Source organism: Schistocerca nitens, chromosome 3 (assembly GCF_023898315.1).
Source record: "Schistocerca nitens isolate TAMUIC-IGC-003100 chromosome 3, iqSchNite1.1, whole genome shotgun sequence".
NCBI classification, from domain to species: domain Eukaryota; kingdom Metazoa; phylum Arthropoda; class Insecta; order Orthoptera; family Acrididae; genus Schistocerca; species Schistocerca nitens.
Window position 1 is genome coordinate 972,858,794 of NC_064616.1, and position 22,481 is coordinate 972,881,274.

General features: G+C 41.9%; 1 long non-coding RNA gene across 1 annotated transcript in view; it reads left to right on the top strand.

Moving 5' to 3' along the window:
• The window catches only part of LOC126247994 (uncharacterized), an 82,807-nt gene that overhangs the window by 25,440 nt on the left and 34,886 nt on the right, over window positions 1-22,481 (top strand). Inside the window, exons 2-3 of the long non-coding RNA XR_007545397.1 lie at window positions 1,195-1,266; window positions 3,357-3,876. This is a non-coding gene — a long non-coding RNA (uncharacterized LOC126247994). The remainder of the gene's footprint in view (window positions 1-1,194; window positions 1,267-3,356; window positions 3,877-22,481) is intronic.

Consider the following 22,481-nt stretch of genomic DNA (forward strand, 5'->3'; position numbering starts at 1 on the left):
AGTACTGTTATCCAAGATGGCAGTGATGACGTCATTCAAGATGGCGGCTGTGACATCAATCAAGATGGCGGATTTTGGTGGGAAGTTTGAATTTTGGAGGGAAAGTGCCTCACCCCCCTCTCCCAGAAAAATGGCGCGAAGTTCAAATTCCAACAGGATAATGCACCACACCACGCTTATCTCTACTAAGCAAAGAAAATCACAGGAAAAAAGTATTTGTCTTTACTATTTAACCAATTTCAAGCAGATGTGTTCGCCACTAGGTCTGGACTCCAACTGGCTTAGTTCATATCATCGCCACCAGAGTGCACTCATCTGATGTCAGATGATGACACAAGTACTGTTATTCAAGATGGCCACACCCAGTGTGTTCACCACTGAGTCCAGAGCCCTACTGACTTAGTTCATATCGTCGCCACCAGAGGACGCCACTGTGATGTCGGGTGATGACGTAAGATCGTCTGCTCTCTCTCACGCCGCGTCAGAGGCCCGTGAGTGCGCGACCGCTGACGTCACAGCCCCCAGCCTAGATCTTTATATTTGCGCCGGACATAGTCTTCTGTAACTATTATAACTAAAGTAACACCCACATCGCATATCTAATGTATGAATTACCGAAGTGCTTAATTCCATTTCAATTTTAATGTACCACTTCCATAATCAATGAACAAATGATAAGTTGCACATTTTTCCACTAGGAACGCAGTGTTTCTTCAAGATGTACCACCCCATACCCCTAGAATGCTGCTCTCCTATTGGCTACTGCACTAGTCACGCGACTCTACGTCATAGAACCTACATAAACCATACTGCAACCCAACTCGCCCTTACTTTCCTCCTATACTTTGTTCGATACGTGTGTGTGTGTGTGTGTGTGTGTGTGTGTGTGTGCTCCTATATCTGTATCCTTTAACTGAGTGTATGTGTCTTACATATGTTTTCGATCTCGCTCTATACAGAATGCTTCGTCCTTTAACAGATTTTGTGTGTGTGTGTGTGTGTGTGTGTGTGTGTGTGTGTGTGTGTATGCCAGATTGGCAGGTTATTTAAGAGATTGTTTGTCTATATGTTCTTTGTCTCTACGTTATATCTGTCGTGGATCGCTGATTGCTGCACCATTTAAGTCATTGCACTTATTCTACAGGGATTTTCTTCCATACTCAATATTATGCTCAGTCTTTTCCATCTTTCTAGATTACATCCCACAAGTGCTGGATGAGCTTGACCAGCAGCTGGAGATGGAGAGGGCGTAGGCACAGCTCAGTTGTAAGTAAATTTGTAATAAAATCGTAGTTCTTACATGAAATAATTTGATATATATATATATATATATATATATATATATATATATATATATATATATATATTTGATGTGGTTTACGAAATATATCCAGCGGTAACGTTAGGTGACTCACCATCGTAAACACGTCCCTGCAGATTCTGCTCGCCGACCGTGGCCCGTGTTTGCTACAACACGCAACTGAACGTCGGAGGTTTCAAGCGTCAACTTTAAGTTACAATACCTCCGGATGTAATTAACATTTTACAATGCAACAAACGGCACTGATTACGTATTTGTTTATATGTTCAGATGTGCTAACAAAACCTACGTTTTTTTAAATGTAACCACGTTAGTTTTGTTAGCACATCTGAACATATAAACAAATACTTAATCAGTGCCCTTTGTTGCATTGTAAAATGTTAATTACATCCGGAGATATTGTAACTTAAAGTTGACGCTTGAAACCTCCGACGTTCAGTTGCGTGTTGTAGCAAACACGGGCCACGGTCGGCGAGCAGAATCTGCAGGAACATGTTTACGACGATGACCGTGTTTACGAGTGTGGCTGTAGTGCACTGTTGTGGTTTGGTCTAGCTGTCGCAGTGTCCGCATGTAGCGCTTGCTGCTATTGTTATTCTGCATTCGTCTCCGCACGCAGACCAACTGTAGTACACCGTGTTACCAGACGTCTGTGATAGTGTAGTGTTGTAGGAATTATCTATGGCAAGTGTCGACGAAATGCAGCTGAAGCCTGCAGAGTGTATACAGAATGGTACCCGGACAGAGAGCATCCAACGTGCCGCAATTTGCAAAACATCTACCGCCGACTGTATGCAACAGGTATGGTCGTAGCACGCAAACGGGTCCGTAACAGGCCCGTCACACGAGAAGCGGGTGTAGTTGGTGTGTTAGCTGCTGTTGCCATGAACCCACACATGAGTACACGGGACATTGCGAGAGCCGGTGGACTGAGTCAAAGTAGTGTCATGCACATACTGCATCGTCACCGCTTTCACCCGTTTCATGTGTCGCTACATCAGCAATTACATGGTGATGACTTTAATCATCGAGTGTAATTCTGTCAATGGGCATTAACAGAGAATGCGTTGCAGTTCTACCTGTTTACCGATGAAGCGGGTTTCACAAGCCACGGGGCAGTGAATCTACGGAACATGCATTACTGGTCCGTGGACAATCCTCGCTGGCTCAGACAGGTAAAGCGACAGCGACCGTGGACTGTAAATGTATGGTGCGGAATCATTGGCGACCACGTCATTGGGCCTCACTTCATTGCAGGGGCCCAAACAGCTGCAACATACATCGCGTTTCTACAGAATGATCTGCCAACGTTGCTCGAAAATGTCCCACTGGAAACGCGTCGACGTATGTGGTATCAGCATGATGGTGCACCTGCACATTCCGCAATTAACACTAGGCTGACCCTTGACAGGATGTTCGACGGGCGTTTTTTCATAGGACGTGGAGGACGCATAAATTGGCCAGCCCGTTCTCCTAATCTTACACCTCTGGACTTCTTTCTGTGGGGTACGTTAAAGGAGAATGTGTACCGTGATGTGCCTACAACTCCAGAGGATATGGAACAACGTATTGTGGCAGCCTGCGGCGACATTACACGTAGGTTTGTGTTAAAAACATACTTCCGTGCATTTTTGTATGGTTTGTATTAACCAATTACACTAGCCCCTCTCCTCACGTTCGGTCTGTGGAATCGATTCGTCAGTATTTGATGTGGTTTACGAAATATATCCAGCGGTAATGTTAGGTGACTCACCCTGTTCAAATGGTTCAAATGGCTCTGAGCACTATGGGACTCAACTGCTGAGGTCATTAGTCCCCTAGAACTTAGAACCAGTTAAACCTAAATAACCTAAGGACATCACAAACATCCATGCCCGAGGCAGGATTCGAACCTGCGACCGTAGCGGTCTTGCGGTTCCAGACTGCAGCGCCTTTAACCGCACGGCCACTTCGGCCGGCGACTCACCCTGTATATCCCTTTTTCCAAGTGTCTAGATTGAGCTTTCATAGACATATTCTTTTCTTTTCTTTCTAGATGATCATGGTTCCATGCATAGGGAGGGGAGCACAGAAGGTGGCGTGCAAGGTGGGGGACAAATGGCGGCCGCTCCAGAAAACCATCAAATTATGGAGCTTTTAGAGGAGGAGGAGGAGCTCGATCTGCCTGAGTGGGTGGGAGACCTGGTTGAATGTGGCAATGAGTTGCTCAAACCATGGAGCCAGAGCAGAGAACGTGAATTGTTTTGAACATTATCATTAGACCAATTAATTACCCTTATTTAGTCTTATTATTTATTTTTCTTTTAAATCTACATCATTAAACTTATATTTTTTCTTATATCTTTTCTTGGTATATCACGGCGTGGGCCCTCTGGCGTCCCTGGGCAATTCAACCGGCACGAGAGAACGAAGAACAAAAGCAGGTGCAATGGTCTCCCACCCCACTGACTGGTAGCGGGAGCAACTCACCCCGGGGGCTGTCGCTGCAGCCCGGTTGCTCCAGCGGGCAGTCACCGCCTCCCCCTCAACCAGCTCACCCCTGCTGCCAACGCAAGGTTCGTGTGCCTACCTGCATACCCCTCCCTGTAGATGATACACAATCGCCGGCCCCATCGTCGACTGGCTGGACCCCTAGTTCTAGTAGTACCAATAGTAATAGTAATTATCCTGAGGCTAGCGGTAGTGCTCTCCCCCGTCCTATCGATAGTGTTTTGGATCAGAATAATGGCGTAATGACACCCCTAGAATACTCAGCGGTTGCTAGGGCTTTTGAGGGATGCATCTCGTTCACTAGAATTGAGAATCTGGGAGGGAGGTGTCGCGACCCTGTCGGGTTTTTAGAGGTGTGCCTCCCTGTCTTGGAGACCGAGCTCCTCAAATTCCTAGAAGATCCGAGATTTAACGCCATTAATTTCAGTGCAGTATTATGCAGCGAATTGAGTCACCCCCGGAAACACCAAGTGGTATTGAGAATCCACCTTGAGCGCTATTATGGCCCGATTTTCCGAGATGCAAGTACGTGCGTCTGCTAAAGTGCTCAGCTGTATATCTACCTCGACATCCATATACATGTCTGTGATCCACTTAACGGAGGGTCCGGTTATACTAAAGTCAAATGGTTCAAATGGCTCTGAGCACTATGGGACTCAACTGCTGTGGTCATAAGTCCCCTAGAACTCAGAACTACTTAAACCTAACTAACCTAAGGACAGCGCACAACACCCAGCCATCACGAGGCAGAGAAAATCCCTGACCCCGCCGGGAATCGAACCCGGGAACCCGGGCGTGGGAAGCGAGAACGCTACCGCACGACCACGAGATGCGGGCTATACTAAAGTCCCTAAGGATATCGAGAAGAAGCAGGCATGTTCAAAATCAGTATGATAATGCTTGTTTTACATGATCAGTCCTGGCTTGTCAGAGAAATTACAATTACAAAGATCATCTCACGCGTCCCGGCAGCTACAAAGTCAAAGATATTAAGAGGCAGTATAATTTTGATGGTATTGAGTTCCCTGTAAAGATCCAGGACATACATAAGTTTGAGGCTCAGAATACCGGAATATCGGTTCACGTTTATGGCCTGGAGAAGAAAAACGACAACTCACATGAAAAGACAAGCACAGAGTAGTTCTCAAAATCTGCAGGTGAGCGAGAGTTGCATATAAACATGCTGCTCTTCTCTGAAGGTGATAACTATCACTATGTCTGGATCAAAGACATGTCCCGACTCCTTTCCACCCAACTATCAAAAAATTACCATAAAAAGCATATTTGTTTAAGGTGTTTAAGTTATTTTTCACCTGAAGAGTTATTAGCGAATCATATATTAGATTGTGCTTCCAAAGATGCGGTATGTGGGGTTATGCCCACAGAGGAAAATAACTTCATTAAATTTCAAAATGCTCACCACCAGCAGCGATGTCCTTTTGTAGTGTACGCCAACTTTGAATGTCTGCTGGCCCCTATTACTTGCTGTGAAGGGAACCATTTAGCCTCGCACACAAATTTAACACAAAAACACGTACCTTATGCGGCAGCGTTCCAAGTTGTATGTGCATACGATTTTAAACTTAACCGCTACGAGTCTTATGTAGGGAGCGATCCAGCAGTTCGGCTTCTCACTGAGCTTGAAAAACTTTCATGGGAAGCTGACAGGCTCTACAGCACCAACATTCCCATGACCAAATCAAAGGAAGATGATGAAATTTATGGAAAGGCGGTTAATTGTCATATTTGCGGTCTGGCTTTAGATAGAAAATCGGTAACTCCTCGTAGAGATCACTGTCATCTTATGGGTAAGTTCCGCGGTGCAACTCACAACGCATGCAATTTGAAGAATCAGTTACCTAGACACATACCCGTCTTTTTTCATAATTTGAGCGGGTATGACGCTCATTTTCTCGTTGAGCACTTGGCTAATTTCGGTAAGAAGAACGATTAGATGAGTGTCCTCCCTGAAAGTGTTGAGAAGTACATTTCTTTCTCAAAACCAGTGACGCCAAAAATTACGCTCCGCTTCCTTGACTCTTTACACTTTATGCAGACTTCACTCCAGAAACTGGTTGAGACTTTACCTCGGAATGATATGTATATCATTCGATCTACATTTCCCAATGAGGAAAAGTTCCAGCTTGGGCCTAGGAAAGGAGTTTTCCCATACGAGTATATTGATAATTTGGCGAAACTCAATGAAACCACCCTTCCCGATATATCGGCATTTACCACTAATCTCACAGGCTATGCCATAACTACAGCAGATTATGAGCATGCCGTGAATGTCTGGCGGGAATTCAACATCCCCAGTTTGGGAGACTATGCAGGGTTATACAAGGACATGGACGTGCGTTTGCTTGCAGATGTTTTCGAAAAGTTCCGGAGTGTATGTATGACCATGTACTTTCTGGAGCCCACCTTTTGTTACATGGCACCTGGGTTGTCTTGGGACGCTATGCTCAAAAAAACAGAGCGCAGCATTGAACTTTTGACTAATGCGTGTAACACGATAGCTTAGATACTACATACCTTTTGTTGATTCATTTTGCTTTCTGTTTTGTTCAACATTCCATTGTTGAGCTTCTGTAAATGTTATTTGATTGAATCGATAACACAAAATTGTATGCTCCTTTCTTTGTAAAAACGTTGATGTCATGCTTTGATTGTATGCAATGTAGTGTATCTGTCATTTGATCTCTTTGTCTCATTTGGAGGGAAACAAATCTTACTGTATATGTTTGGAATTTGGGTGAATAATTTTTTGTAGAAATGTTAATATGTGCAAATGTTCTGATTTATTTAATATGTTTGGTTGCTGTTATGTAAACTGCTGACCTTCACTTAGGGTTCTGAGTTATTTTGTATGTAAAAGGTGGTGTGGTTTCCCCCGGGAACGGAACTGTGTAGCGCGCGAAAAATGTGGTGATCATGGATAGAAAGGTGGAACCAAGAGTCAGTCGGGGACGAGCTACCAAACCATCAACTGCTCATGTAAAAGATGTGTATTGAGCTGGTTCCGAGAGAGGCTTTTTCTGACGCTTTACAATGCCTCGGATGGATGGACAAAGAGCTGGAACTATTCTGGAATTGGTATCTATCATCGCCACCAAGAAATGATAGAGTCCAGCAAGTCTACCTGCAATTCCACCCACCGACATGCAGTCGCCACCACGTTGTGCAATCACTGAAAAGGAACCAAGGAATTACATAAATGTACAGTGTAGGATCAGTTCATGTGGATTATTTATTTGTTTTCAGTAATAAGGTAACCAAAAGACTATTTATAAAAACTTACCTTGATTTATCCTCTGTCACATTTCCACTTAGGATCCTTCCCATGCTAAAGTGATTACTGAGTGTCTTTATTGAAAGAACATCAATGCTCAGTGTTTTACTAATTAGTGCCACTGGAAGAGAGTAAGAAGAAACTAAGTTAAAGTTGATGTAGCAGAACTGAGTAATATAGTAAATGATGCTTGCTGAAAATAATTTTTCTATTAAAACTGCTTATTAATATTTTGTTACCAACTTCTAAAGTGAATGTTCTCAAAACTGTGGGCAATAGAGTTTTGCAAATTAAATGATCACAGTGCAGTCTGTTGAAATTGCCCAAAGGTGAGCTATTGTCTTATAATCACATCAAGTTGTGTTCTACTGCAGTAAAAGTTGAGAACTATTACTGTTGAAAGTTACATGTTCATGCTTGTTAAGTGCGTGTTTCTTTAGCGTAATGAAAGTGTGTTTAGTTTGCTCTGCTACAGTGGTCGAGATTAAGGGCCCACCTCCATTGAAAGTAGTTAAAATGCACAAAGTTACTTAATTATAGAAAGTTTCAATTACTCTTGCTATACAAGTCAAATTCTGTACAATATTGGGTTCCTCTTGTGTATCAAAAGTGCATATTAATGGTGTATCAGGATGCACAGTTTGTCTATTGTGCTCATGCTAGACAACGATTAATAGAAAGACCACTATCTATGAAACCAGTAATTTCTTTATTCAAAAGACAATGAGAAGTAATTTGTTAGTGAACTCCATTTAATTTTCATTCTAAGTAGAAAGGTGTTTAGTAGGAGAGACTTAATGTATGCACAATAACTAATTTTGCTGTGAACCATATCCATATTTCATGTCATATAGGAATTTGTTTGAAAAGTAATATTAAACCTATGTCCTATTTACGATTCTACAGGGAATATTAATAGTAATATTATTGAAACCATTCAGTTTGACCAAGCCTTGAAGAGAAAAGTGTATATCATTAGCTGTTGTACTTATGCATATAGTCTTGTTTTATAACTGTTAGCGCTTTCTTTAACGTCAGTATCTGCTAGTGACCGAGTTCATTGCACTCTCGTGTGATAAAGTATAGGCTCTATGTGTCCATTAAAGTTACTTATATCTATTTTCTTGAACAAGAATTTTAATTTAAATTAAAAGGAAGGTCAGCATTGGCTGTAATATTGATGTTTTATTGATAGCAGAATCGATTTTCGATCACGTAGTGATCATCTCCAGTGCTGTACAAATTAAACTCAGACACTGGTATCAAGTTATCAATAACCAAAACTGAGAAGCGATCACAGTAACTGAAGCCTCTGAGTGGCCCCGTCCATTGTACGATATGCATATATTTTGGATCTCTATCCCACAAACTCTACAAGCGGTAAACCATTCGACTCGTCTTTCATGAGACCAATAACCTTGATCTGAGGAACAATACCGTAAGGATTATCGGCCCCATAAGAAGATGTGTCGAATTCTTTACTGTTCCATGGAGTCGCCAATCAATAAGAATGTTAATCATTCTCATGCCTGACTAGGCTGGCGACCATTTTCTTTATTCTTTGAACAGTGTGGATAGGTTAAATATTGTTTATTATTGTTTAATTATTTATGTAATTGTTACTTTCACTTCCAATAAGCCATCTCCATTATGTACATCACGGTCAACACAACAAAATTCCTTTCAGAGGGTAACACTGCTCTGTTACTTTATACCATAATTGTTTTAACAAGATAGTTTTATTTCACGATCTGCCTCCAACTTTAAGGTTATGGTATATCAGTAGCGGACGGTAGTGTTATATGCTGCAATGCTTCTATTTTTTGTGTGAGGGATCTGTGGGGGACTTTGTCAGTGTGTTCACAGGCACGCCAAGGCAAATAACCCGTGGATGGGTGTCGAGTTCAATGCATCCCTTGATTCTACTTACATTTTGTACTTAGATGTGAACAACTTATACGGGCACACCATGATGCAGCCACTGCCGGTTGGTGGGTTTCGGTGGGTGCCCGAAGACGAATTGGAGGGATTAGGTGGACAAATAATGGATCTTGCAGCTGATTCTGATGTAGGGTATGTGCTTGAGGCAGACATCGCATATCCTAATAATTTGCATGGAGAGACAAGCGACAGAGCAACAAATTCCGCGAGGAAGCACCATCTCTAAACTGTTGGCTTCTGTTGCAGATAAGCAGAGGTACATTATTCATTATCGTAACCTCCAGCACTGCCTCAGATTAGGGATGAAGCTTGTTAGAGTCGAGTATATTGAGCTAAATACAGAAAAGAGGGCGGTTGCGAGGAATGATTTTGAAAATGAATAATTTGATTTTCGGGAAAACTGTGTAGAATGTACGAAATGAACGCGATATTGCGATTAGAACCGAATCGGAGGGGCGTTATGGCGTGAGAAAATGTATAGCCAGGCCAAATTTTAAGTGTCCGACCATCTTTAATGTAAACTCTGTTGCTTTGGAGATGTCGAAGACTGTAGTAGAGTTTATGAAGCCTATCTATTTGGGCATGTGCATACTGGATATCTCCAAATTCTACATGTACCGATTCCACTACGAGTTTGTGAAACCTCATTTCGTAGAACCAAAGTTACTTTGTATGGATACAGACAGCTTTATCTACTGGATCAAGAACTGCAGTCCATATGAATTAATTAGGTGCAACAGTAAAGAATTCGACACATCTCCTTATGGGGCCGATAATCCTTACGGTATTGTTCCTCAGAACAAGAAGGTTATCGGTCTCATGAACGACGAGTCAATGGTTTACCGATTGTAGAGTTTGTGGGATAGAGGTCCAAAATATATGCATATCGTACAATTTACAGGGGCACTCAGAGGCGGGCCAAGGGTGTTAGACACATGGCATCTCGTGCTCGTACAGTTGAGGACTATTTGCAATGCCTATATTGTTCAAAAAAATGTGTGTGAAATCTTATGGGACTTAACTGCTAAGGTCATCACTCCCTAAGCTTACACACTACTTAACCTAAATTATCCTAAGGTCCAACACACCCATGGCCGAGGGAGAACTCGAACCTCCGCCGGGACCAGCCACACAGTCCATGACTGCAGCCCGAGACCGCTCGGATAATGGCGCGCGGCGTCTGTATGGTCGCAGCGTTCAAGGCGCTCGTCCACACGTTGTTGTTGTTGTGGTCCTCAGTCCTGGGACTGGTTTGATGCAGCTCTCCATGCTACTCTATCCTGTGCAAGCTTCTTCATCTCCCAGTACCTACTGGAACCTACATCCTTCTGAATCTGCTTGGTGTATTCATCTCTTGATCTCCCTCTACGATTTCTACCCTCCACGCTGCCCTCCAATACTAAATTGGTGATCCCTTGATGCCTCAGAACATGTCCTACCAATAGATCCCTTCTTCTAGTCAAGTTGTGCCACAAACGACTCTTCTCCCCAATCCTATTCAACACCTCCTCATTAGTTATGTGATCTACCCATCTAATCTTCAGCATTCTTCTGTAGCACCACATTTCGAAAGCTTCTATTCTCTTCTTGTCTAAACTGTTTATCGTCCAGGTTTCACTTCCATACATGGCTACACTCCATACAAATACTTTCAGAAACGACTTCCTAACACTTAAATCAAAACTCGATGTTAACAAATTTCTCTTCTTCAGAAACGCTTTCCTTGACATTGCCAGTCTACATTTTATATCCTCTCTACTTCGACCATCATCAGTTATTTTGCTCCCCAAATAGCAAAACTCCTTTACTACTTTAAGTGTCTCATTTCCTAATCTAACTCCCTCAGCATCACCCGACTTCATACGACTACATTCCATTATCCTCGTTTTGCTTTTGTTGATGTTCATCTTATATCCTCCCTTCAAGACACCATCCATTCCGTTTAACTGCTCTTCCAAGTCAGTTGTTGTCTCTGACAGACTTACAATGTCATCGGCGAACGTCAAAGTTTTTATTTATTCTCCATGGATTTTAATACCTACTCCAAACTTTTCTTTTGTTTCCTGTATTGCTTGCTCAATATACAGATTGAATAACATCTGCTTGAGGCTACAACCCTATCTCACTCCCTTCCCAACCGCTGCTTCCCTTTCATGTTTCTCGACTCTTATAACTCCCATCTGCTTTCTGTATAAATTGTAAATAGCCTTTCGCTCCCTGTATTTTACCCCTGCCACCTTCTGAATTTGAAAGAGAATATTCCAGTCAACATTGACAAAAGCTTTCTCAAAGTCTACAAATGCTAGAAACGTAGGTTTACCCTTCCTTAATCTAGCTTCTAAGATAAGCCGTAGGGTCAGTATTGCCTCGCGTGTTACAATATTCCTACGGAATCCAAACTGATCTTCCCCGAGGTCGGCTTCTATCAGTTTTTCCATTCGTCTGTAAAGAATTCGTGTTAGTATTTTGCAGCCGCGACTTATTAAACTGATTGTTCGGTAATTTTCACATCTGTCAACACCTGCTTTCTTTGGGATTGGGATTATTATATTCTTCTTGAAGTCTGAGGGTATTTCGCCTGTCTCGTACATCTTGCTCACCAGATGGTAGAGTTTTGTCAGGACTGGCTCTCCCAAGGCTGTCACTAGTTCTAATGGAATGTTGTCTACTCCCGGGGCCTTGTTTCGCCTCAGGTCTTTCAGTGCTCTGTCGAACTCTTCGCGCAGTATCATATCTCCCATTTCATATTCATCTACATCCTCATCCATTTCCGTAATATTGTCCTCAAGTACATCGCCCTTGTATAGACCCTCTATATACTCCTTCCACCTTTCTGCTTTCCCTTCTTTGCTTAGAACTGGGTTTCCATCTGAGCTCTTGATATTCATACAAGTGGTTCTCCTTTCTCCAAAGGTCTCTTTAATTTTCCTGTAGGCAGTATCTATCTTACCCCTAGTGATATATGCCTCTACATCCTTACATTTATCCTCTAGCCATCCCTGCTTAGCCATTTTGCACTTCCAGTCGATCTCATTTTTGAGACGTTTGTATTCCTTTTTGCCTCCTTCATTTACTGCATTTTTTTATATTTTCTCCTTTCATCGATTAAATTCAATATTTCTTCTGTTACCCAAGGATTTCTACTAGCCCTCGTCTTTTTACCTCCTTGATCCTCTGCTGCCTTCACTACTTCATCCCTCAAAGCTACCCATTCTTCTTCTACTGTATTTCTTTCCCCCATTCCTGTCAATTGTTCCCTTATGCTCTCCCTGAAACTCTGTACAACCTCTGGTTCTTTCAGTTTATCCAGGTCCCATCTCCTTAAATTCCCACCTTTTTGCAGTTTCTTCAGTTTTAATCTACTGTTCATAACCAGTAGATTGTGGTCAGAGTCCACATGTGCCCCTGGAAATGTCTTATAATTTCAAACCTGGTACCTAAATCTCTGTCTTACCATTATATAATCTATCTGAAACCTGTCAGTATCTCCAGGGTTCTTCCATGTATACAACCTTCTTTCATGATTCTTGAAGCAAGTGTTAGCTATGATTAAGTTGTGCTCTGTGCAAAATTCTACCAAGCGGCTTCCTCTTTCATTTCTTAGCCCCAATCCATATTCACCTACTACGTTTCCTTCTCTTGCTTTTCCTACTACTGAATTCCAGTTACCCATCACTATTAAATTTTCGTCTCCCTTCACTATCTGAATAATTTCTTTTATTTCATCATACATTTCTTCAATTTCTTTGTCATCTGCAGAGCTAGTTGGCATATAAACTTGTAATACTGTAGTAGGAGTGAGCTTCGTGTCTATCTTGACCACAATAATGTGTTCACTATGCTGTTTGTAATAGCTTACCCGCATTCGTATTTTTTTATTCATTATTAAACCTACTCCTGCATTACCCCTATTTGATTTTGTATTTATAACCCTGTATTCGCCTGACCAAAAGTCTTGTAACTCCTGCCACCGAACTTCACTAATTCCCACTATATGTAACTTTAACCTATCCATTTCCATTTTAAAATTTAAGGGATCTGACATTCCACGCTCCGATCCGTAGAACGCCAGTTTTCTTTCTCCTGATAACGACGTCCTCTTGGGTAGTCCCCGCCCGGAGATCCGAATGGGGGACTATTTTACCTCCGGAATATTTTACCCAAGAGGACGTCATCATCATTAACCATACAGTAAAGGTGCATGCCCTCGGGAAAAATTACGGCTGTAGTTTCCCCTTGCTTTCAAGAGGGAAACCAGATGGCGCTACGGTTGGCCCGCTAAATGGCGCTGCCATAGGTCAAACGGATATCAACTGCGTTTTTGAAAATAGGAATCCACATTTTTTATTGCATATTCGTTTAGTATGTAAAGAAATATGAATGTTTTAGTTGGATCACTTTCTTCATTTTATGATAGATGACGCTGTAATAGTCACAAACATATGGCTCATAATTTTAGACGAACAGTTGGTAACAGGTATGTTTTTTAAATTAAAATACAGAACGTAGATACGTTTGAACATTTTATTTCGGTTGTTCCATTGTGATATATGTTCCTTTGTGAACTTATCATTTCTGAGAACGCATGCTGTTACAGCGTGATTACCTGTAAATACCACATTAATGCAATAAATGCTCAAAATGATGTCCGTCAACCTCAATGCATTTGGCAATACGTGTAACGATATAACTCTCAAGAGCGAGTATTCGCCTTCCGTAATGTTGGTGAAAAAAGCCGGCCGAAGTGGCCGTGCGGTTAAAGGCGCTGCAGTCTGGAACCGCAAGACCGCTACGGTCGCAGGTTCGAATCCTGCCTCGGGCGTGGATGTTTGTGATGTCCTTAGGTTAGTTAGGTTTAACTAGTTCTAAGTTCTAGGGGACTAATGACCTCAGCAGTTGAGTCCCATAGTGCTCAGAGACATTTGAACCATTTTTTTGGTGAAAAAAATCTGTCATCATCCCATAATTTCTCTTGTGCCCAGTGGCAGAACTGTACACGACGTTCAAAGTCGTCGCCATGCAATTCCTGGTGCATAGAAATATTGTATGGGTTCGTTTGACGCTTATTCGTGAGATATTTGGCCCGGTCACTATCAATGGACCACCCTGTATACAGGGTTGTCCATTGATAGTGACTGGGCCAAATATCTCACGAAACAAGCATCAAGCGAAAAAACTACAAAGAACGAAACTGGTCTAGCTTGAAGGGGGAAACCAGATGTCACTATGGTGGGCCAGATAGATGGCGCTGCCATAGCTCAAACGGATATCAACTGCGTTTTTTTAAAACAGGAACCCCCATTTTTTATTACATATTCGTGTAGTACGTAAAGAAATATGAATGTTTTAGTTGGACCACTTTCTTCACTTTATGATAGATGACGCTGCAATAGTCACAAACATAAGGCTCATAATTTTAGACAAACGGTTGGTAACAGGTATGTTTTTTAAATTAAAATACAGAACGTAGGTACGTTTGAACATTTTATTTCGGTTCTTCCAATGTGATACATGTTCCTTTGTGAACTTATCATTTCTGAGAACGCATGCTGTTACAGCGTGATTACCTGTAAATACCAAATTAATGCAATAAATACTCAAAATGATGTCCGTCAATCTCAACGCATTTGGCAATACGTGTAACGACATAACTCTCAAGAGCGAGTAGTTCGCCTTCCGTAATGTTGGTGAAAAAAATCTGTCATCGTCCCATAATTTCTCTTGTGCCCAGTGGCAGAACTGTACATGACGTTCAAAGTCGTCGCCATGTAATTCCTGGTGCACAGAAATATGGTATGGGTTCGTTTGACGCTTATTCGTGAGATATTTGGCCCGGTCACTATCAATGGACCACCCTGTATATCCGGCGACCTTCGGATTACGAACCCGAGCGCTTACCGCTGCTCCACGACGCTGTAGAGAATTATTAATCGTAGAGAGTATTTGACCGCAACGGTTTCTTTTAACTGTCCATTTTCTCGACGACGGCTGAGAAGTGCATCTTGGTGCTTTGCCACATTACAGCTCTGGCCATGAGCTTTTATTATGCGCAATATGAATCGAATCTGAATTTCACAATTGGCGGCCTCCCCCTGTGAGCCAAATATCTCACGAAACAAGCATCAAACGAAAGAACTACAAAGAACGAAACTGGTCTAGCTTGAAGGGGGAAACCAGATGGCACTATGGTGGGCCCGATAGATGGCGCTGCCATAGCTCGAACGGATATCAACTACGTTTTTTAAAACAGGAACCCCCATTTTTTATTACATATTCGTGTAGTACGTAAAGAAATATGAATGTTTTAGTTGAACCACTTTTTTAGTTTTGTGATAGATGGCGCTGTAATAGTCACAAACATATGGCTCACAATTTTAGACGAACAGTTTGTAACAGGTAGGTTTTTTAAATTAAAATACAGAACGTAGGTACGTTTGAACATTTTATTTCGGTTGTTCCAATATGATACATCTACCTTTGTGAACTTACCATTTCTGAGAACGCATGCTGTTACAGCGTATCACGTAACACTCCACCAGTGCGGACGGTATTTGCTTCCTGATACATTACCCGTGTTAAAATGGACCGTTTACCAACTGCAGAAAAGGTCGATATCGTATTGACGTATGGCTATTGTGATCAACATGCTCAGTGGGGGTGTGCTATGTATGCTGCTGGGTATCCTGGACGACATCATCCAAGTGTACGGATCATTCGCCGGATAGTTGCGTTATTTAAGGAAACAGGAAGTGTTCAGCTACATGTGAAACGTCAACCACGAACTGCAACAAATGATGATACCCAAGTAGGTGTTTTAGCTGCTGTCGCGGCTAATGCGCACATCAGTAGCAGACAAATTGCGCAAGAATCGGGATTCTCAAAAAAGTCAGTGTTGAGAATGCTACATCAACATCGATTGCACCCGTACCATATATCTATGCACCAGGAACTGTATGGCGACGACTTTGAACGTCATGTTCAGTTCTGCCACTGGGCACAAGAGAAATTATGGGACAATGACAGATTTTTTGCATGCATTCTATTTAGCGGCGAAGCGTCATTCACCAACAGTGGTAACGTAAACCGGCATAATATGCACTATTGGGCAACAGAAAATCCACGATGGCTGTGACAAGTGGAACATCAGCGACCTTGGCGGGCTAATGTATGGTGCGGCATTATGGGAGAAAGGACAATTCAACCCCGTTTTATCGATGGCAATCTAAATGCTGCAATGTATGCTGATTTCCTGCGTAATGTTCTACCGATCTTACTACAAGATGTTTCACTGCATGACAGAATGGCGTTGTACTTCCAACGTGATGGATGTCCGGCACATAGCTCGCGTGCGGTTGAAGAGGTATTGAATAGCACATTTCATGATAGGTAGATTGGTCGTCGAAGCACCATACCATGGCCAGCTTGTTCACCGTATCTGACATCCCCGGATTTCTTTCTGTGGGGAAAGTTGAAAGATATTTGTTATTGTGATTCACCGACAATGCCTGACAACATGTGTCAGCACATTGCCAATGGATGTGCGAACACTACGGAAGGCGAACTACTCGCTGTTCAGAGGAATGTCGTTACACGTATTGCCAAATGCATTGAGGTAGACGGACATCATTTTGAGCATTTATTGCATTAATGTGGTATTTACAGGTAATCACGCTTTAACAGCATACATTCTCAGTAATGATAAGTTCACAAAGGTAGATGTATCATATTGGAACAACCGAAATAAAATGTTCAAACGTATCTACGTTCTGAATTTTAATTTAAAAAACCTACCTGTTACCAACTGTTCGTCTAAAATTAAGAGCCATATGTTTGCGACTATTACAGTGCCATCTATCACCAAGCGAAATAAGTAGTCCAACTAAAACATTCATATTTCTTTACATACTACACGAATATGTAATAAAATATGGGGGTTCCTATTTAAAAAGCGCGGTTGATATCCGTCTGAGCTATAGCAGCGCCATCTAGCGGGCCAACCATAGGGCTATCTGGTTTCTCCCTTCAAACTAGCCAAGTTTCGTTCTTCGTAGTTTTTTCTTTTGATGCTTATTTCGTGAGATATTTGGCCCAGTCGCGATCATTGGACCACCCTGTATATATAAGGTTACAGCAAATGCAGAGGTACTACAAGCTAATTACAGAGTAAATACTGTCCCTAGTGAATTTCCTCCCAAAAAAGAAAATACTTTTAAGTAAAGGCAAACGTATTTCTTCAAAGTGGCTGGCTCTAAACATTTTCCACTACCACAAGCGAGTGAACATATATATTTCTGTTCTTTGAAGTAAGTCGTTCAAAACATTTTCCACTACAACAAGAAAGTGAACACATATATTTCTTTGAAGTCGATAGCTCTAAACATTTTCTGCTACAACAAGCAAGTGAATATATATATATATATATATATATATATATATATATATATATATATATATTTGGGTGCATCTCACATACTTAAAACTAGTTTTGACTGGATGGCTAGCGGTAGGTGAAAGTTACAACTAACTACTAATCTATAATCACTCACACGAAAGCACATATGAAGTGGCAAACTTGGTTTCTTCTTCATATACAGGTACAAATGAAGTGCAAAAACTTGCTCTTTGTTCATATAATAACTAGTAATACGGATGAAAGATATTTACATACACAGAGACTTTTTTCTAAATGGTTTTTCAGTTTTAATAGTTTTTTCGTTTTTATCATTTTCTTTCGCAAAATAATAAATGTATATTTATACAGACATACACGTAACACAGGCTCCCACACTCATTCGCTCACTCAGGCATACATGGAAGTATGCAGACTTATACACAACACACTCTTCCAGTATTTACACTACGATAAAAGAGCCATACTATTTCCATGCATAACCCCCAACCACCGCATTCACACGGTCATTCCCTCTCTATCAATTAACCAGAGTCCCCCACCCCTACTTTCGTTTCATGTAAATAGTGTTAGTATGGGAGGGTTTCCGAAGCATCCTCACAAATGACTCTTTTATCGTCATGAGGAGACAATCCGATTTTAGGCTGCAGCACAGTATACACCTCATGACCTCGTGATCGAATGCTAATTTGTTGAACCATGTGTAGAAGAGCGCCTTGAACGCTGCGACCATACAGACGCTGCGCGGGAATAGCCGGGCGGTCTCGGGCTGCAGTCATGGACTGTGCGGCTGGTCCCGGCGGAGGGTCGAGTCCTCCCTCGGGCATGGGTGTGTTGGTCCTTAGGAAATTTAGGTTAAGTAGTGTGTAAGCTAAGGGACTGATGACCTTAGCGGTTAAGTCCCATAAGATTTCACACACATTTTTTTGAACCATACAGGCATTGCAAATAGTCCTCAACTGTACGAGCACGAGATGCCATGTGTCTAACACCCTTTGCCCGCCTCTGAGAGCCCCTGTAAATTGTACGATATGCATATATTTTGGACCTCTATCCCACAAACTCTACAATCGGTAAACCATTGACTCGTCGTTCATGAGACCGATAACCTTCTTGTTCTGAGGAACAATACCGTAAGGATTATCGGCCCCATAAGGAGATGTGTCGAATTCTTTACTGTTGCACCTAATTAATTCATATGGATTGCAGTTCTTGATCCAGTAGATAAAGCTGTCTGTATCCATATAAAGTAACTTTGGTTCTACGAAATGAGGTTTCACAAACTCGTAGTGGAATCGGTACATGTAGAATTTGGAGATATCCAGTATGCACATGCCCAAATAGATAGGCTTCATAAACTCTACTACAGTCTTCGACATCTCCAAAGAAACAGAGTTTACATTAAAGATGGTCGGACACTTAAAATTTGGCCTGGCTATACATTTTCTCACGCCATAACGCCCCTCCGATTCGGTTCTAATCGCAATATCGCGTTCATTTCGTACAGTCTACATAGTTTTCCCGAAAATCAAATTATTCATTTTCAAAATCATTACTCGCAACCGCCCTCTTTTCTGTATTTAGCTCAATATACTCGACTCTAACAAGCTTCATCCCTAATCTGAGGCAGTGCTGGAGGTTACGATAATGAATAATGTACCTCTGCTTATCTGCAGAGGTACATTATTCATTATCGTAACCTCCAGCACTGCCCCCCCCATGAACCATGGACCTTGCCGTTGGTGGGGAGGCTTGCGTGCCTCAGCGATACAGATGACCGTACCGTAGGTGCAACCACAACGGAGGGGTATCTGTTGAGAGGCCAGACAAACATGTGGTTCCTGAAGAGGGGCAGCAGCCTTTTCAGTAGTTGCAGGGGCAACAGTCTGGATGATTGACTGATCTGGCCTTGTAACATTAACCAAAACGGCCTTGTTGTGCTGGTACTGCGAACGGCTGAAAGCAAGGGGAAACTACAGCCGTAATTTTTCCCGAGGACATGCAGCTCTACTGTATGATTAAATGATGATGGCGTCCTCTTGGGTAAAATATTCCGGAGGTAAAATAGTCCCCCATTCGGATCTCCGGGCGGGGACTACCCAAGAGGACGTCGTTATCAGGAGAAAGAAAACTGGCGTTCTACGGATCGGAGCGTGGAATGTCAGATCACTTAATCGGGCAGGTAGGTTAGAAAATTTGAAAAGAGAAATGGATAGGTTAAAGTTAGATATAGTGGGAATTAGTGAAGTTCGGTGGCAGGAGGAACAAGACTTTTGGTCAGGTGATTACAGGGTTATAAATACAAAATCAAATAGGGGTAATGCAGGAGTAGGTTTAATAATGAATAAAAAAATAGGAGTGCGGGTTAGCTACTACAAACAGCATAGTGAACGCATTATTGTGGCCAAGATAGACACAAAGCCCATGCCTACTACAGTAGTACAAGTTTATATGCCAACTAGCTCTGCAGATGAAGAAGAAATAGATGAAATGTATGACGAGATAAAAGAAATTATTCAGGTAGTGAAAGGAGACGAAAATTTAATAGTCATGGGTGACTGGAATTCGTCAGTAGGAAAAGGGAGAGAAGGAAACATAGTAGGTGAATATGGATTGGGGGGAAGGAATGAAAGAGGAAGCCGCCTTGTAGAATTTTGCACAGAGCATAACTTAACCATAGCTAACACTTGGTTCAAGAATCATGAAAGGAGGCTGTATACATGGAAGAAGCCAGGAGATACTCACAGGTTTCAGATAGATTATATAATGGTAAGACAGAGATTTAGGAACCAGGTTTTAAATTGTAAGACATTTCCTGGGGCAGATGTGGATTCTGACCACAATCTATTGGTTATGAACTGCAGATTGAAACTGAAGAAACTGCAAAAAGGTGGGAATTTAAGGAGATGGGACCTGGATAAACTGAAAGAACCAGAGGTTGTAGAGAGTTTCAGGGAGAGCATAAGGGGACAATTGACAGGAATGGGGGAAAGAAATACAGTAGAAGAAGAATGGGTAGCTCTGAGGGATGAAGTGGTGAAGGCAGCAGACGATCAAGTAGGTAAAAAGACGAGGGCTAATAGAAATCCTTGGGTAACAGAAGAAATATTGAATTTAATTGATGAAAGGAGAAAATATAAAAATGCAGTAAATGAAGCAGGCAAAAAGGAATACAAACGTCTCAAAAATGAAATCGACAGGAAGTGCAAAATGGCTAAGCAGGGATGGCTAGAGGACAAATGTAAGGATGTAGAGACTTGTCTCACTAGGGGTAAGATAGATACTGCCTACAGGAAAATTAAAGACACCTTTGGAGAGAAGAGAACCACTTGTATGAATATCAAGAGCTCAGATGGAAACCCAGTTCTAAGCAAAGAAGGGAAGGCAGAAAGGTGGAAGGAGTATATAGAGGGTTTATACAAGGGAGATGTACTCGAGGACAATATTATGGAAATGGAAGAGGATGTAGATGAAGACGAAATGGGAGATAAGATACTGCGTGAAGAGTTTGACAGAGCACTGAAAGACCTGAGTCGAAACAAGGCCCCGGGAGTAGACAACATTCCACTAGAACTACTGATGGCCTCGGGAGAGCCAGTCATGACAAAACTCTACCATCTAGTGAGCACGATGTATGAGACAGGCGAAATACCCTCAGACTTCAAGAAGAATATAATAATTCCAATCCCAAAGAAAGCAGGTGTTGACAAATGTGAAAATTACCGAACTATCAGTTTAATAAGTCACAGCTGCAAAATACTAACGCGAATTCTTTACAGACGAATGGAAAAACTGGTAGAAGCAGACCTCGGGGAAGATCAGTTTGGATTCCGTAGAAATGTTGGAACACGTGAGGCAATACTGACCTTACGACTTATCTTGGAAGAAAGATTAAGAAAAGGCAAACCTACGTTTCTAGCATTTGTAGACTTAGAGAAAGCTTTTGACAATGTTGACTGGAATACTCTCTTTCAAATTCTGAAGGTGGCAGGGGTAAAATACAGGGAGCGAAAGGCTATTTACAATTTGTACAGAAACCAGATGACAGTTATAAGAGTCGAGGGGCATGAAAGGGAAGCAGTGGTTGGGAAAGGAGTGAGACAGGGTTGTAGCCTCTCCCCGATGTTATTCAATCTGTATATTGAGCAAGCAGTAAAGGAAACAAAAGAAAAATTCGGAGTAGGTATTAAAATTCATGGAGAAGAAGTAAAAACTTTGCGGTTCGCCGATGACATTGTAATTCTGTCAGAGACAGCAAAGGACTTGGAAGAGCAGTTGAACGGAATGGACAGTGTCTTGAAAGGAGGATATAAGATGAACATCAACAAAAGCAAAACGAGGATAATGGAATGTAGTCAAATTAAATCGGGTGATGCTGAGGGAATTAGATTAGGAAATGAGACACTTAAAGTAGTAAAGGAGTTTTGCTATTTAGGGAGTAAAATAACCGATGATGGTCGAAGTAGAGAGGATATAAAATGTAGACTGGCAATGGCAAGGAAAGCGTTTCTCAAGAAGAGAAATTTGTTAACATCGAGTATAGAGTTAGGTGTCAGGAAGTCGTTTCTGAAAGTATTTGTATGGAGTGTAGCCATGTATGGAAGTGAGACATGGACGATAACTAGTTTGGACAAGAAGAGAATAGAAGCTTTCGAAATGTGGTGCTACAGAAGAATGCTGAAGATAAGGTGGGTAGATCACGTAACTAATGAGGAGGTATTGAATAGGATTGGGGAGAAGAGAAGTTTGTGGCACAACTTGACTAAAAGAAGGGATCGGTTGGTAGGACATGTTTTGAGGCATCAAGGGATCACAAATTTAGCATTGGAGGGCAGCGTGGAGGGTAAAAATCGTAGAGGGAGACCAAGAGATCAATACACTAAGCAGATTCAGAAGGATGTAGGTTGCAGTAGGTACTGGGAGATGAAGAAGCTTGCACAGGATAGAGTAGCATGGAGAGCTGCATCAAACCAGTCTCAGGACTGAAGACCACAACAACAACAACAGCTTATCTGCAACAGAAGCCA